Consider the following 15,381-nt stretch of genomic DNA (forward strand, 5'->3'; position numbering starts at 1 on the left):
CGTTGCCCATCTACAAGTTTGAAGATGATGCATCATTGGGATCGGGATTAGAGAGCTTGTATTTAGATTTATTTTGTTAAGCGATTTGGTTTGTTAATTTGGACTTGAAATTTGTCGTACTGTTCGTGTTTCCTTATTTTCGTTAATTGGTTTTTGGGACTTAATATGTAATCGATTATTTATAAACCTAAAAGTTAGTTTTATATTTTCCGCTGCAAAATTCTGAATAAGCCGTTACGTTTTTACACGGGCGATAATGCCTTGATAATTATCTACGTTTTATGTTAAAAAGTTATTTTAGAAAAGAGAGAATTGTCGGGGTGTTACAAAGTGGTATTTTTGAGCTAAAGGTTTTACTGACATTTCGCGTCTACCTTTTAAATTTTTTGGCGCCTAACTAACTAATTGGTTACGTAAAAAAAAAAAAAAAAGAATTTCGTTGAATTAAACTACAACTAGTGAATAAATTGGAAGTTATTAGTTAGAAATGTTTGAATTTATTTTAACATTGACTCTTGAATTACGTGCTTTGAAATATGTTCTCGTTTATGTGAATTAAGTGTATTTCATTTAAAAAAAATAATTTTTTTTTACTGCTGCTACAGTACCGTGAAAAAAAAATTAAAAATTTATTTTTTTGTTAATTATGTATTCGTTTAATAATTATTCGTTTAATCAAATTAATTCTTATAAATCATTCTTGTTTTATTCTTTTTACGCTTCAATGTTTGATATATTATGATTATTTTGAGAGATGGGTAGCATAGGAAAGGGCATATAGAATAGAAGCATTATGTTTGCATTATGTCAACATGATTGGTACTTTCTCTACCTGCTAACTGTTGTGTCTTTCCTATGCTTTGCGATTGCTATATATTCTTACTTATTGTGTATTGTGGGATCATACGGTAAGTGAGAGTACTAATTACTAACATAGAAACTATGTTTAATTGTCATAGATCACTAATCATGTCTGGCATGGAAGAAAATAGAATAGGGAGCAACTCTAACCCTATTGTTCTGAGCGATGATGAAAATGAAATGGATTACGAGTCTGACATTAATAGTTACACCAGCTATGAACTTGTTCTGCGTCAAGTTTTAAGAGCAGGAGAGCCTGATAGTGATGATGAAGCCCTTCGTGAGTTTGATCGTGCTAGAGGGCAAACTAGGGTCGATATTTATCAAGCAGTTTTGAGACCTGAAAGCGATTCTGAGCCTGAGTTTGAGCCTGAGTTTGAGCCTGAGCCTGAGCCTGAGCCTGAGCCTGAGCCTGAGCCTGAGCCTGAGCCTGAGCCTGAGCCTGAGCCTGAGCCTGAGCCTGAGCCTGAGCCTGAGCCTGAGCCTGAGCCTGAGCCTGAGCTTGAGCCTGAGCCTGAGCTTGAGCTTAAGCCTGAGCCTGAGCCTGAGTCTGAGCCAGAGGAAGATAATCATCAACTTCAAGGTCCACGAAGATCCTCAAGGCCAAGAAAACACGCTTATTATTTTGATATGGATGATGATGATGAACTTAAATACGAATTATTTACCCTAGAAGGTTATAGCGAATCAAAGGACAAGTATGATGATGTCTCCCTCTAGCTTTGTTTACATATTTAGTTGTGTGTGAGAATAATGTTGGATAATTTGCCCAACCATAGTTTATGTTTATATCATAGAACCTTTTTTTTTTGTTTTATTTTGAGGACAGGTGTGTGTTAATATTTAGGATTGTTATTGTTATTTTTCTGAAGAATAAAAGTTAGATTATTGACCATCCACAGGATCAAAGTTTATTATGGGCACGCAAGGGGAATGTTTTCTTCTTTATTCTACCTTAATTATTATTCGTGATGATTGAAGTTATTCCTTGTTTCTCAGTTGAATGTTCTGCATGCGAATATCATTTGTAAATGATTGTTTATGTTATGAGAATTCTGGATGTTGGTGTGATATTACATTGCTAGGATAATGTTAAGTGAAGTCTCGAACCTAAAATAGAATATATTACTTACAGGTCGCGCTCTAGGATGGCCATCAATAATGACCTAGCTACTGCTATTCGCCTCTTGGCGGAAAGGCTAACCCAGGAAAGAACTGAGCGTCCCGATTCTGCAGGGGACATGTTTGAAAGGCTTGCGAAAGTTAAGCCACCATACTTCAAGGGGCAAGCAGACCCGATCTTCCTTGAAAACTGGATCAGGGAGTTTGAAAAACTATTTGGGGCGGTAAACTGTCCTGAAAATATGAAAGTAGATCAAGCTGTCCTTTACCTGAAAGATGAGGCCGACCTATGGTGGAGGGAAAATGGAACTAAGCTAAGCGTTGTTGAAGGATTTAATTGGGACTCGTTTGTTGTTGCATTAAGGGAAAAGTTTTATCCTCCTTTTATAACAAAACGAAAAGCGCAGGAATTCATAAACCTTGGAATGGGGAGTATGACCATCGCTGAATATTATAGCAAATTTATAGCGCTGTCGAGGTTTGCACCTGAGGTTGTAGCCACAGAAGAGATAAAGGCTCAGAGGTTTGAGCAAAGGTTGACCGATGAGATCCAGTTGGGATTAGGTGGAGAAACCCTTACATCTTTAGATAATGTGTATGAGAGAACTGCTCATATTTATGGGTTGCAGTTCATAAGGGACAGGAAAAACATTGTTGGGGAGAAGAGAAAAGAGTTTAATGCCCAGGAAAACCAAGGGAATTTCAAGAAGAATATGAATGAGAATAGGAATGTGAATGAAAATGGAAATTTTCGAGGGAGAAACAATCAGGGGCACAAAAATAGGAGTCAATCCGAGAGAGTGTAGCACTGCAAGAGGTGCAACAATAACCACCCTGGGAAGGACTGTAAGAGAGAATTGGTGAATTGCCACTACTGCCAGAAAAGGGGGCATAGAGAGTTTGAGTGCTTCACTAAGCACATAAAGGAACAAAATAGTAATGGAGCTGGGAACCAAGTGAGGTTTAACCAGTCTGGAGGTCAAAATTCAAAGCCTGGAGGGGCACAAAACAATCAAGAGAACTATAATAAGCCTGCAAATGATAACAACAACCATAATAAGGCTCCGGGCAAACTATTCGTAATGAGTAGAAATGAAGCTGAACGTTCTGCAGACGTAGCTTATGGTACTTTTTCTATTAACTTCGTGCTAGTTAAAACATTATTTGATTCGGTAGCAACTTATTCTTTTGTTTTGTCATCTGTTATCAAGAGTCTGAAGTTAGTAGATTTTGAATGATTGATTTACCTGCTATTATGCCTACTGGTGTAACCATAAGGTGTATAAGATTATTTAAGAACTTGCCTTTGAAGACAAAAGATTGCGTTTTCCCTTCTGATTTGACAAAAGTTTAATTTTAGGGTCCTAGATGTAACTCTAGGGATGGATTGGATAAGTTTGTACAAGGCTAAGATAAACTGTGAAATTCAGAAAGTAAGTTTAAGGAACCCTATTAGAAGGTTGACCTCATATAGAAGTTTTGAGAAGTCCAATAACCCTTAGTTATTTCGGTAATGCAAGTGAGGAAATTGATGAATAGGGAGTGTGAGTTATTTCTCTGTAGTGTGCTAGTTGGGAGCAAATAAGTTGGAGTGAAGATCGAGGATATGATGTTCCCTGTGTGAATGAATTCATTAATGTGTTTCCGAGTGGAATTGCGAGTATGTCACCAGCTAGAGCATTTGAGTTCACTATAGAGTTAAATCCTGAAACGACACTGATAGGTGTATTTTCCGTCGTTGAAAGAAAACAACCTATGCAAACAATATTTATAAAACCACTCAACTACCGGCTAGCGGTAAGCAAAGGGATCGTCCCAAAGAAACGGTGGTTATTGAGTTTGAAAGTCAATCTAGTTCGAACAAGGATTTGGTTTTGAATTGTCACTTTTAAGAATCTAAAACTAAGAATTATGCTAAATTGAATCAAGATAGGGAAACGTTAGGGAGTCGGGGATAGGCTAGGAAACCGGGGGAAATGAATTCAACTATCTAGCAATGGTGATCATGCAACGAAATGGTGATTAGGCAAATGATCTAAAGACGAACCCGCCACCTCTCGGATAGGGAACACTAAGCATCTAATCCATGGAAGATCTTTCTCCTAATCCTAGATTAGACTAACTAGCATATAATAGGCACCGCCATTTGATCACATAAGATAGGCCCACAATCTCTCGCCAAACCTATCCTATGGTTCCACGTAACTCTAATCGAATAGCATTTGCAACTACCACTCAACTAGCATGGATATCCTATCATCAAATCATATTTAATCACATGAATCAACCAACAATCAATCAACAATTTCCCCTAATTAAGCCCCTAGATTCTCCCCTTTCCCTAACCTAATTCTACTCACTAGTCATTCTAGAAATCAAGCAATCCATTAAGAATAACCTAGCAAGCATGATATATATTGAAGGAGTAGGAGAAGAGAATTAAGAGTTCAATTGCACAATCAAATCACAAATTGAAAATCAAAGTAACTTCAGTCAATGAAATCAAGAATTCAAGAAATTAAGGAATTGAAGAACAATTAACAACAAAGCAAGAGTAAGAATTAAGAAATTAAGAATTAAATTGCAAGAAAATGAGAAGAGTTGAAGGAATTACAGATTTGAAGCTTGAAATCAATGAGTTTCTCTCTCTAGAACACTAGCTTGAAGAGCAAAATATCTAAAAACCTCCTAAAATCTATTTCTGAAAATTAATTGTTAATGAAAATAAAGAAAATTTTATTTATACTAATCCCTGAAAATAAGAGATTTAAACTCGAAAACTGAATCCCGCGCAGCTGTGCGAACGGGCATACCCAGCTGCGATCGCACCAGTGCGATCGTGCTGTGATCCATGCGAACGAGCCCAGCGACGATTCTCCTCCTTCGTGCCGTGCGATCGAGCTCAGCAACCGTGCGATCGCACGGTTCTGACTTGGCCAAATCTTCATAAATCCTCATGTGCTCGCACAGGAATTCAGTGCGAGCCCACCGAAATTCCGTGCGAGCGGGCTCCTCTGTGGTGCGATCGCACAAAATCACTCATAGTTCCTGCATTGATTTTCCAGATTCGTGCGAACGAGCTCCTCTGTGGTGCGATCGCACAAATTCCCATATAGTTCCTGCATCGATTTTCCAAATTTGTGCGAACACACACTCCTGGGGCACGAGCACACGAACCTGCTTGACTTTGGAGGCAACTTTGCTGACCCGTGCGAACGCACATAAATTCCGTGCAATCGCACGGGCCCTGTTCGAGCAATTCTTAGCTATTTTCCATCATTTTCAACATTTTTACCCGAAAAGTACAAAGATGGAATAAGGGGATAAAAATGCAACAAAACTATGCAAAACTATCAAAAAGCTTAATAAAATTCTATAAAATCCTAGGCCTAGAGCGACATAAATGCCGCTCATCAAACTCCCCCAAGCTAAGCGTTTGCTAGTCTCTAGCAAACAAAACTCAACTAGGGAAGAATGAGCAACTAATCAAATTCTAAAAATTTACCAAAATCAAAATCTAGCAAATCTAATCAAGGCAAGACTAAAATGGAAAACACAAACCAAGAAAAGAAAGAAAGAAAAGAAGAAGAAGAAAATAAAAGAGAAGAAAAGAAATTAAAATACAAAATCCAAGATGAGGGCCTTTATTATGGAACAAGTATAGAAGAACACTAATATTACTAACCAAACAAATGAGTACACGCCAACTAATGTCCTAAATCGAGTGAAAGATTCGAGCATCAAGCAAAGCGAACTAAGGGCAAGCACTAGTCAATCCCCCTACATCTGGGCATACCACGTCAAATCTCTAGATCTTATCCACCCTTGAGAATAACGTCTCAAGACACCGTGAAGGCGCCAGAAAATCAATATATATTAGGCTACCCGACATCTTAGCATGACAACCTTGTTCCTTAAGCTTGCCAAATCCTCCCTCCACCAACAATGACTGTACTCAAAAGGGTCAAGAGGACTTTTAGGGTGTAACGTAGGCTAGGGGTAAGGTGCGGAACAAATTTGGTAATTTGGTGCTCATACCTAAAGTGAAGCGCAATGATAGAACTCAACTCAAGCAAAACGAACCAAATACAAACTCATACCACTTATTTGGGGTACCCCCAAGCTTATTCAACAACAATTCTAAACTACAACTCTTTTTGCATTTTTTTTTCTGATTTGATTTTCCTCTTTTTTTGTGTTTCAAATGAAACTTTTCATGCCTTGTTTTTCTCTATTTTTGGCTTTTTCAAAACTTTACTCTCTTTTTTCTTTTGCATCAATTATTCACTATATACAACATTCTTCCAAAACTTTGCCATTCATACAAAACAACATTCATTCCTTAACTTTGCATAATCAATCCAAAACAACAAGCATCATAAATCTAAGCTTTCACTATCACTTCTAAGGGTGAAAACAAAATAAAGGCTATTAGGCTTGTAATGTGCTCATAAGAAATGAAGGGTCAAGGCTCAAATGGCTAGCAAAGGGGAAAATGCAAACAAAAACATATGAGAAAAATAAGAAAATAAAGTCCTAAACTAAAAAGAAAAATAGTCACCGAAAGAAATGCCTCTATCGTCCCCTAAAGTAGTTCGGTCGCGGTCTTGGGAAGGAAATGGTCAAACTCGGGAGACAAGAAAGTCAATGCTAAGGATCCATGCCACTCAATATATGAAAATGTGATTGGGCTTATTTTTGAACATGAACCTCACAAGGGAGCAAATACCATTCTCTCCGGCTTCAAAGCACTAGAGAAATCGACACCATCTTACCACAAGCCAAGAGTTCATGACGCATGCTACCCATAGTTCAACCAAATTTCTTGACACCAAATCCTAGACTCGACCCAAGACATTAAGAACCGTGTAAAAATCTACCAATTAGGAATAAAAGCACCCTAATCTACAAGTTCCAATTTTATATGCCCCAATCAAGAATATTTCCTAAGAAAACCTAGAAAAACTTGCCTTGACGAAAAGGAAATCAAAACAAAAGAAAAAGGAAGAAAATAAGAAAACAAACAAAAAAGGAAAACAAAAAGAAACAAACAAAACAAACAAAAAGAAAAGAAACTAAAATCAAACTAAAAACAAAGAAACAAGCACATAATGGATGATTAATAGCAATGAGCATCAACAAGTAGCCAACCACTCAGCAAAATTCCCCCCAAGCTAGAATTAGGCCATGTCCCCAAGGCCTAAAACCAAGCAAGGAGGGGCACAACTACCCATCCAACCAAATGCCCCAACATGATGTATGCCCGTCCCCTAAAGTATGCAATAGAGTTAGAAGGATGTTACCGGAATTGTCGTGGGAGCAAGTCCCGCAAAGAGCCGTTAAAACCCGAACAAACTCACCAAAATAAAGACGGCCGAGGCATAAGGTGGAAAGTGTGAACCCACCGCGATGAAACATACCAAAACAATACTCAAAAGCAAGCAAGAAAAAAAAGTTAGTAGACAAGGGCCAAATGGCCAAAACAAACCAAAAGTACCATCATAGACGCATCATCATCATATGTACAACCACACGAAGTGGCAAGAAGACCAACAACACCAACAAGCTTCAAAAGATCCATAAGCAAACCCCCACTCCGCATTTCTCCCCCAAGCTAATCGCAAGCATACCATCACATCAAGATGGGCAAGAAATGGAGTGAACCCTAAGAAGAAGGACCCGGGGCATGCGCCTTACCCTTCGAATCATAAAGCCTCCAATAGTCATCCCGCTCAAGGCGATGAGCACGAGCCTCATCGGCGGTGAACGGGGTGGAATTGTAGGTGGGGTCCACATCGAGCCCCGAAGCATCGGTATAAGGCGGCCAACTATATTCGGGCCGAAGGGGGTAATTGCCATGGGGTGGCTCTCCTCGGGGACCATCCCAACCTCCCGTGTACCCCCTAGGCCACCCGGTGAAATCCTCGGGCCAACCATCTGGTCGATCTACCGGTGGGGAAGTGGGATACATGGGGTCACCGCGGTAGTCACTCCCGCCCATCATGGTATAGTCATAAGGCGGAAAAGAAGGAGGAGTGACACCGGGTTGGGATGGGCCCGTCCAATACGGGTAGGTGGGTGTACGCTCCTCATTCCAACTACGGATGGGCCCTTGTTGGGGAGGGTGATAAGGATAGTTGACATAGGGGGAAAAGTCCCCTTTGTCAACATGGAAGTCGTACACCCGCCTACCGTAGTAAGACGAGTCATAATCGGGATAGGAATCCCCCGTGCGGCTCCCTCGAGGAGCAAGAGAAGCCAAGGTATGAGCTTGGTTCTCTTGCCCTAGCAAGATAGCCGCAAGGGTAGATTACAAGCCATGGAAATCAAAGGGAGAGGAGGAAGAGGACGTACCACCCTCATTAGGGGAAGGCTCCGAGATAGGAGGAGGACCACGGGGAGGAGACTCCGGAGCGGGTTGAGGAGGAGGAAACCGTTGATCTTGGGCAAGGAATTGAGGATCGCGGGGAAGCAAATACCGGACATTGGGAGTCCAAGAAGTGATGGTAGGATTGGGGAGGATGCACCAATCTCGTTGCTTCACCGTCCAAATATACTTATCATTATTGGTGGCCTTGATCCAATTGGCATTGGAGAGCGTCCTCAAGTCAAGGAATTCCCCTCCGGGAACCTCATCCAACTCAGCTAGGGTGTGCTCATAAGGATCACCGGGGAGTGCCCTCAAGAGAAGAGTGAGCATCCCACCTAAAAGAATATCCCCACTAGTTGGTTGCCCGTCCCGGTGCTCAATTATCCGGGTGATCAAAAGCTGCCCAAAATCCAAGATCCCTTCATCCTTTTCAGAAGCTAGCCATAGTGCGCCAAGTTCCGGACTTGACAAGGATCCGGTGGCCCCTTTTGCAAAGACCGCGTATAGGAGCATGCAGTTCAAGTAACGGATGGCGGGGTGATGAAAAGAAGATGACTTCGCCGAGGAGGAAATGAACTTCCTCTCCTCTCCCGTGAGCTCTCCCCACCAAATATTCTCATCATAAGAAGCCGCAAACTCCTCCACCGGGTTAACGACAAGACCCCGGTTTGGGTAGATAGTGAAGAAATCATTGATCTCTTCGTCGGTGAGCACATGTTGATTATTGAATGCTTGAAAATGAAGCTCGACCGACTCTTTCCCATTCTCATGAACTCGGCGCCTCCTAGCCGAGGCAAGAAACTCAAGAGTGACTCTCCTATATGTTTTGGCACTCATCCCCACAAACTCCTCGAGATCGAGCCCCTAAATCAAAGTGTTAAGCTCCTTCTCGAACCCCAAAGTTTGAACGGCCTTCTTGTCATAGAATTTTGTCGGGTGGATGTTCCGCTTAGACAATTCCTCAAAGTAAGTCCAAGACCATTGCTCCGGAAATGAAATTTCGTAAGTCTCGAAGGCCGGAGGGGTGATAACCTGGCGCTTGTTCGGTTGGGAGTTAGGTCCCTTCTTTGATCGTTTTGTCATCATGATGAGCCTTAGGGAGCAAAAATCTACACACAAGCAAGAAAAGAAACACAATCCAAAACAAAAGGGAAAACTAAGTTAGTAAAAAAGGATACATTCTACCATTAGAACTATCACAAACAAGTACCAATTCACCACTTAAGTTCAATGTGAACAAGAGTACTCCAAACAATCCTCATCAACCAAAAACAACAACCCAACTAGAATTCCACCAACATTTCACTAAAAATCTACCAATAGACTAGTCTTTACAAATATTAACAATGAAACATGCATAGCAAGTCTAGACTATCAAGGAATAAACACAAAAAAAAAACATGTAAATCAAAACAATCAAAATCAAAAATTTCATAATTTCACCCAAATAATATGAACAATGAGCCTAAATGTAAAGAAAAAAGGGAAAGAAATCGTCACCCACTAGCAAAGGAGGAAGACAATTTCACCCAAAAGCAAACTCCAAAGCTCCAAATGCAACAAAGAATCACAAAATCAAAGTTCACACAAACCCTAGAAATTGGGGGTTTTTGAGAAAAAAATATGAAATTATTGGTTTTGGAGTGAGGGAAGAAGATGAATTTGTGAATGAGAGTGATTTAGAGTGAAATGTGTGAGTGGGATTGAGTAGGAAATGGAATTTGAGGAGTTTGAGTATAGAGAAAAGTGGAGAGATGGTGAAGAAATGAAAAATGAAAGTAAGAAATGAAAAAGAAAGGGGCGTGTTTCCTGATAAACACGATCGCAGATCCGGGTTGCCCGACCCGTGCGAGCGCACGAAATTTCCGTGCGATCGCACGGCGCATATCCGTGCGAGCGCACAAAATATCCATGCGATCGCACTGGCTCGAGCTCGATCGCACAGAAGACGAGCGCGATCGCACGAAACTGCTGGGAGCTACTGCCTCAAATTTCCAGTTTTGTGCGACCGCACGAATCAGCTGTGCGATCGCACAGAACTAGAATAATGCCTTTTGGCCTTGCTCGACGAATGCACCCCCATCTCATCATATTTATTTAATAAAAGGAAAAGTAAAACTATGAAAACAAAAATTAATGAACAAAAACAAATTAGGACAAGAGTTAGACAACCGGGTTGCCTCCCGGATAGCGCTCGTTTAACGTCATTAGCTTGACGAATCCCCCAAAAGCTCATGGGGGGACAAGAAAGAGATCAATACACGGGTTGCCTCCCGGTAGCGCTCGTTTAACGTCATTAGCTTGACGGACCCCCCCAAAAAGGTCAAGGGGGGTCGAACACAACCAAGCTAGGGTCAACACTAGTCAACATGCATTTCTTTGCCCCTTTGGGCACAAAGATCTTACCGAAATAACCATTCAAGAGGCGGAAACCAAATAATCCACCAACATGCCCCTCCTCGGGACTCGATGGACCCTTAGCTTTCTTGGACTGCTTGGCTTTCTTAGCCGATCCATGAAACACTTTGGAGGGTTTAGCTCCACTATCATCATCAACATGCATTTCAAATATCTCAGGGATGGTTACAACATCATCAAGCTCATCCCCAAGCGCCTTTGGGACTCCATGGACATTCTTGTCATCAAGAGAGGACCTAGCAAGCTCATTAGCACACTTAGAAACATGAAAATTGTTAAAAGAATTAGCACAAGAGTGATTGTTCTCAACACAAGCAAGAGTGTCAATTTTCATGCAACTTTTCATTTGAGAGCAACAATGTTCATCAATTGCAAGCTTGAAACTAGCCTTGGCGTCTCCCGCTTTCAAAGTGATTAGTCCTTCTTGCACATCGATAAGAGCACCGGCGGTGGCCAAAAATGGCCTCCCCAAGATAATGGGGGTATGGGCATCCTCATCAATGTCCAAGAAGACGAAATCCACAAGGAAAGTAAGCTCGCCAACAACTAGGGGAACATCCTCAACCTTGCCAATAGGATACTTGACCGAACGGTCGGCAAGTTGCAAGGTGATGTTGGTTGGGACAAGATCTCCAACGTCAAGCTTGGAAAACACCGAATAAGGTAGATACTAACGCTAGCACCCAAATCACACAAGGAATTGCTTATTTCAAGCTCCTTAATAGCACAAGGGATAGAAAAACTTCCTGGGTCTTTGGGTTTGGGTGGCGTTTTGTTAAGAATGATAGCACTACAATTTTCGGTGAGGTTAACCGTCTCCTTTACGTCAAGATCTCGCTTCCCACTCAAGATTTCCTTGAGAAATCTCGTATAAGAAGGCATTTGTTTCAAAGCATCCGTAAAGGGGATAGTGACATACAATTGTCGAAGAATCACAAGAAATTTTGCGAATTGCACATCCAATTTGTGTCTATGGGAAATGAGTCCTCGGACCGTGATGATGCGGAAGAGAGTTCGCTAGTCTAGTTCATTTATCCTTCATTCTCAGTTCCGTGTGATTCTTGTTGCATTTGGAGCTTTGGAGTTTGCTTTTGGGTGATCTTGTCTTCCTCCTTTGCTAGTGGGTGACGATTTCTTTCCCTTTCTTCTCCATTTTTTCTTTACATTTAGGCTCATTGTTCATATTATTTGGGTGAAATTCTGAAATTTTTGATTTTGATTGTTTGGATTTGCATGTTTGTTTTTGTGTTTATTCCTTGATAGTCTAGACTTGCTATGCATGTTTCATTGTTAATATTTGTAAAGACTAGTCTATTGGTAGATTTTTGGTTAAATGTTGGTTGAATTCTAGTTGGGTTGTTGTTTTTGGTTGATGAGGATTGTTTGGAGTACTCTTGTTCACATTGAACTTAAGTGGTGAATTGGTACTTGTTTGTGATAGTTCTAATGGTAGAATATAGCCTTTTTGACTAACTTAGTTTTCCCTTTTGTTTTGGATTGTGTTTCTTTTCTTGCTTGTGTGTAGATTTTTGCTCCCTAAGGCTAATCATGATGACAAAACGATCAAAGAAGGGACCTAACTCCCAACCGAACAAGCGCAAGGCTATCACCCCTCCGGCCTTCGAGACTTACGGAATTTCATTTCCGGAGCAACGGTCTTGGACTTACTTTGAGGAATTGTCTAAGCGGAACATCCGCCCGACAAAATTCTATGACAAGAAGGCCGTTCAAACTTTGGGGTTTGAGAAGGAGCTTAACACTTTGATTTAGGGGCTCGATATCGAGGAGTTTGTGGGGATGAGTGCCAAGACATATAGGAGAGTCACTCTCGAGTTTCTTGCCTCGGCTAGGAGGCGCCGAGTTCATGAGAATGGGAAAGAGTCGGTCGAGCTTCATTTTCAAGCATTCAATAATCAACATGTGCTCACCGACGAAGAGATCAATGATTTCTTCACTATCTGCCCAAACCGAGGTCTTGTCGTTAACCCGGTGGAGGAGTTTGCGGCTTCTTATTATGAGAATATTTGGTGGGGAGAGCTCACGGGAGAGGAGAGGAAGTTCATTTCCTCCTCGGCGAAGTCATCTTCTTTTCATCACCCCGCCATCCGTTACTTGAACTGCATGCTCCTATACGCGGTCTTTGCAAAAGGGGCCACCGGATCCTTGTTAAGTCCGGAACTTGGGGTACTATGGCTAGCTTCTGAAAAGGATGAAGGGATCTTGGATTTTGGGCAGCTTTTGATCACCCGGATAATTGAGCACCGGGACGGGCAACCAACTAGTGGGGATATTCTTTTAGGTGGGATGCTCACTCTTCTCTTGAGGGCACTCCCCGGTAATCCTTATGAGCACACCCTAGCTGAGTTGGATGAGGTTCCCGGAGGGGAATTCCTTGACTTGAGGACACTCTCCAATGCCAAGTGGATCAAGGCCACCAATAATGATAAGTATATTTGGACGGTGAAGCAACGAGATTGGTGCATCCTCCCCAATCCTACCATCACTTCTTGGACTCCCAATGTCCGGTATTTGCTTCCCCGCAATCCTCAATTCCTTGCCCAAGATCAACGGTTTCCTCCTCCTCAACCCGCTCCGGAGTCTCCTCCCCGTGGTCCTCCTCCTATCTCGGAGCCTTCCCCTAATGAGGTGGTACGTCCTCTTCCTCCTCTCCCTTTGATTTCCATGGCTTGCAATCTACCCTTGCGGCTATCTTGCAAGGGCAAGAGAACCAAGCTCATACCTTGGCTTCTCTTGCTCCTCGAGGGAGCCGCACGGGGGATTCCTATCCCGATTATGACTCGTCTCACTACGGTAGGCGGGTGTACGACTTCCATGTTGACAAAGGGGACTTTGCCCCCTATGTCAACTATCCTTATCACCCTCCCCAACAAGGGCCCATCCCTAGTTGGAATGAGGAGCGTACACCCACCTACCCGTATTGGACGGGCCCATCCCAACCCCGTGTTACTCCTCCCTCTTTTCCGCCTTATGATTATACCATGATGGGCGGAAGTGACTACCGCGGTGACCCCATGTATCCCACTTCCCCACCGATAGATCGGCCAGATGGTTGGCCTGAGGATTTCACCGGGTGGCCTAGGGGGTACACGGGAGGTTGGGATGGTCCCCGAGGAGAGCCACCCCATGGCAATTACCCCCTTCGGCCCGAATATAGTTGGCCGCCTTATACCGATGCTCCGGGGCCCGATGTGGACCCCACCTACAATTCCACCCCGTTCACCGCCGATGAGGCTCGTGCTCATTGCCTTGAGCGGGATGACTATTGGATGCTTTATGATTCGAAGGGTAAGGCGCATGCCCCGGGTCCTTCTTCTTAGGGTTCACTCCATTTCTCCCCCATCTTGATGTGATGGTATGCTTGCGATTAGCTTGGGGGAGAAATGCGGAGTGGGGGTATGCTTAGGGATCTTTTGAAGCTAGTTGTCGTTGTTGGTCTTTTGCCACTTCGTGTGGTTGTACATATGATGATGATGCGTCTATGATGGTACTTTTGGTGTATTTTGGCCATTTGGCCCTTGTCTACTAACGTTTTTTTTCTTGCTTGCTTTTCAGCATTGTTTTGGTATGTTTCATCGCGGTGGGTTCACACTTTCCACCTTATGCCTTGGCCGTCTTTATTTTGGTGAGTTTGTTCGGGTTTTAACGGCTCTTTGCGGGACTTGCTCCCACGACAATTCCGGTAACATCCTTCTAACTCTATTGCATACTTTAGGGGACGGGCATACATCATGTTGGGGCATTTGGTTGGATGGGTAGCTGTGCCCCTCCTTGCTTGGTTTTAGGCCTTGGGGACATGGCCTAATTCTAGCTTGGGGGGAGTTTTGTTGTGTGGTTGGCTACTTGTTGATGCTCATTGCTATGAATCATACCATTATGTGCTTGTTTCTTTGTTTTTAGTTTGATTTTAGTTTCTTTTCTTTTTGTTTGTTTTGTTTGTTTCTTTTTGTTTCCCCCCCTTTTTTTTTTCTTATTTTCTTCCTTTTTCTTTTGTTTTGATTTCCTTTTCGTCAAGGCAAGTTTTTCTAGGTTTTCTTAGGCAATATTCTTGATTGGGGCATATAAAATTGGAACTTGTAGATTAGAGTGATTTTATTCCTAATTGGTAGATTTTTACACGGTTCTTAATGTCTTGGGTCGATTCTAGGATTTGGTGTCAAGAAAGTTGGTTAAACTATGGGTAGCATGCGTCATGAACTCTTGGCTTGTGGTAAGATGGTGTCGATTTCTCTAGTGATTTGAAGCCGGAGAGAATGGTATTTTCTCCCTTGTGAGGTTCATGTTCAAAAATAAGCCTAAACACATTTTCATATATTGAGTGGCATGGATCCTTAGCATTGACTTTCTTGTCTCCCGAGTTTGACCATTTCCTTCCCGAGACCGCGACCGAACTACTTTAGGGGACGATAGAGGCATTTCTTTCGGTGACTATTTTTCTTTTTAGTTTAGGACTTTATTTTCTTATTTTTCTCATATGTTTTTGTTTGCATTTTCCCCTTTGCTAGCCATTTGAGCCTTGACCCTTCATTTCTTATGAGCACATTACAAGCCTAATAGCCTTTGTTTTGTTTTCACCCTTAGAAGTGATAGTG

Source organism: Spinacia oleracea, chromosome 5, assembly GCF_020520425.1.
Source record: "Spinacia oleracea cultivar Varoflay chromosome 5, BTI_SOV_V1, whole genome shotgun sequence".
Classification (NCBI taxonomy): Eukaryota; Viridiplantae; Streptophyta; class Magnoliopsida; order Caryophyllales; family Amaranthaceae; genus Spinacia; species Spinacia oleracea.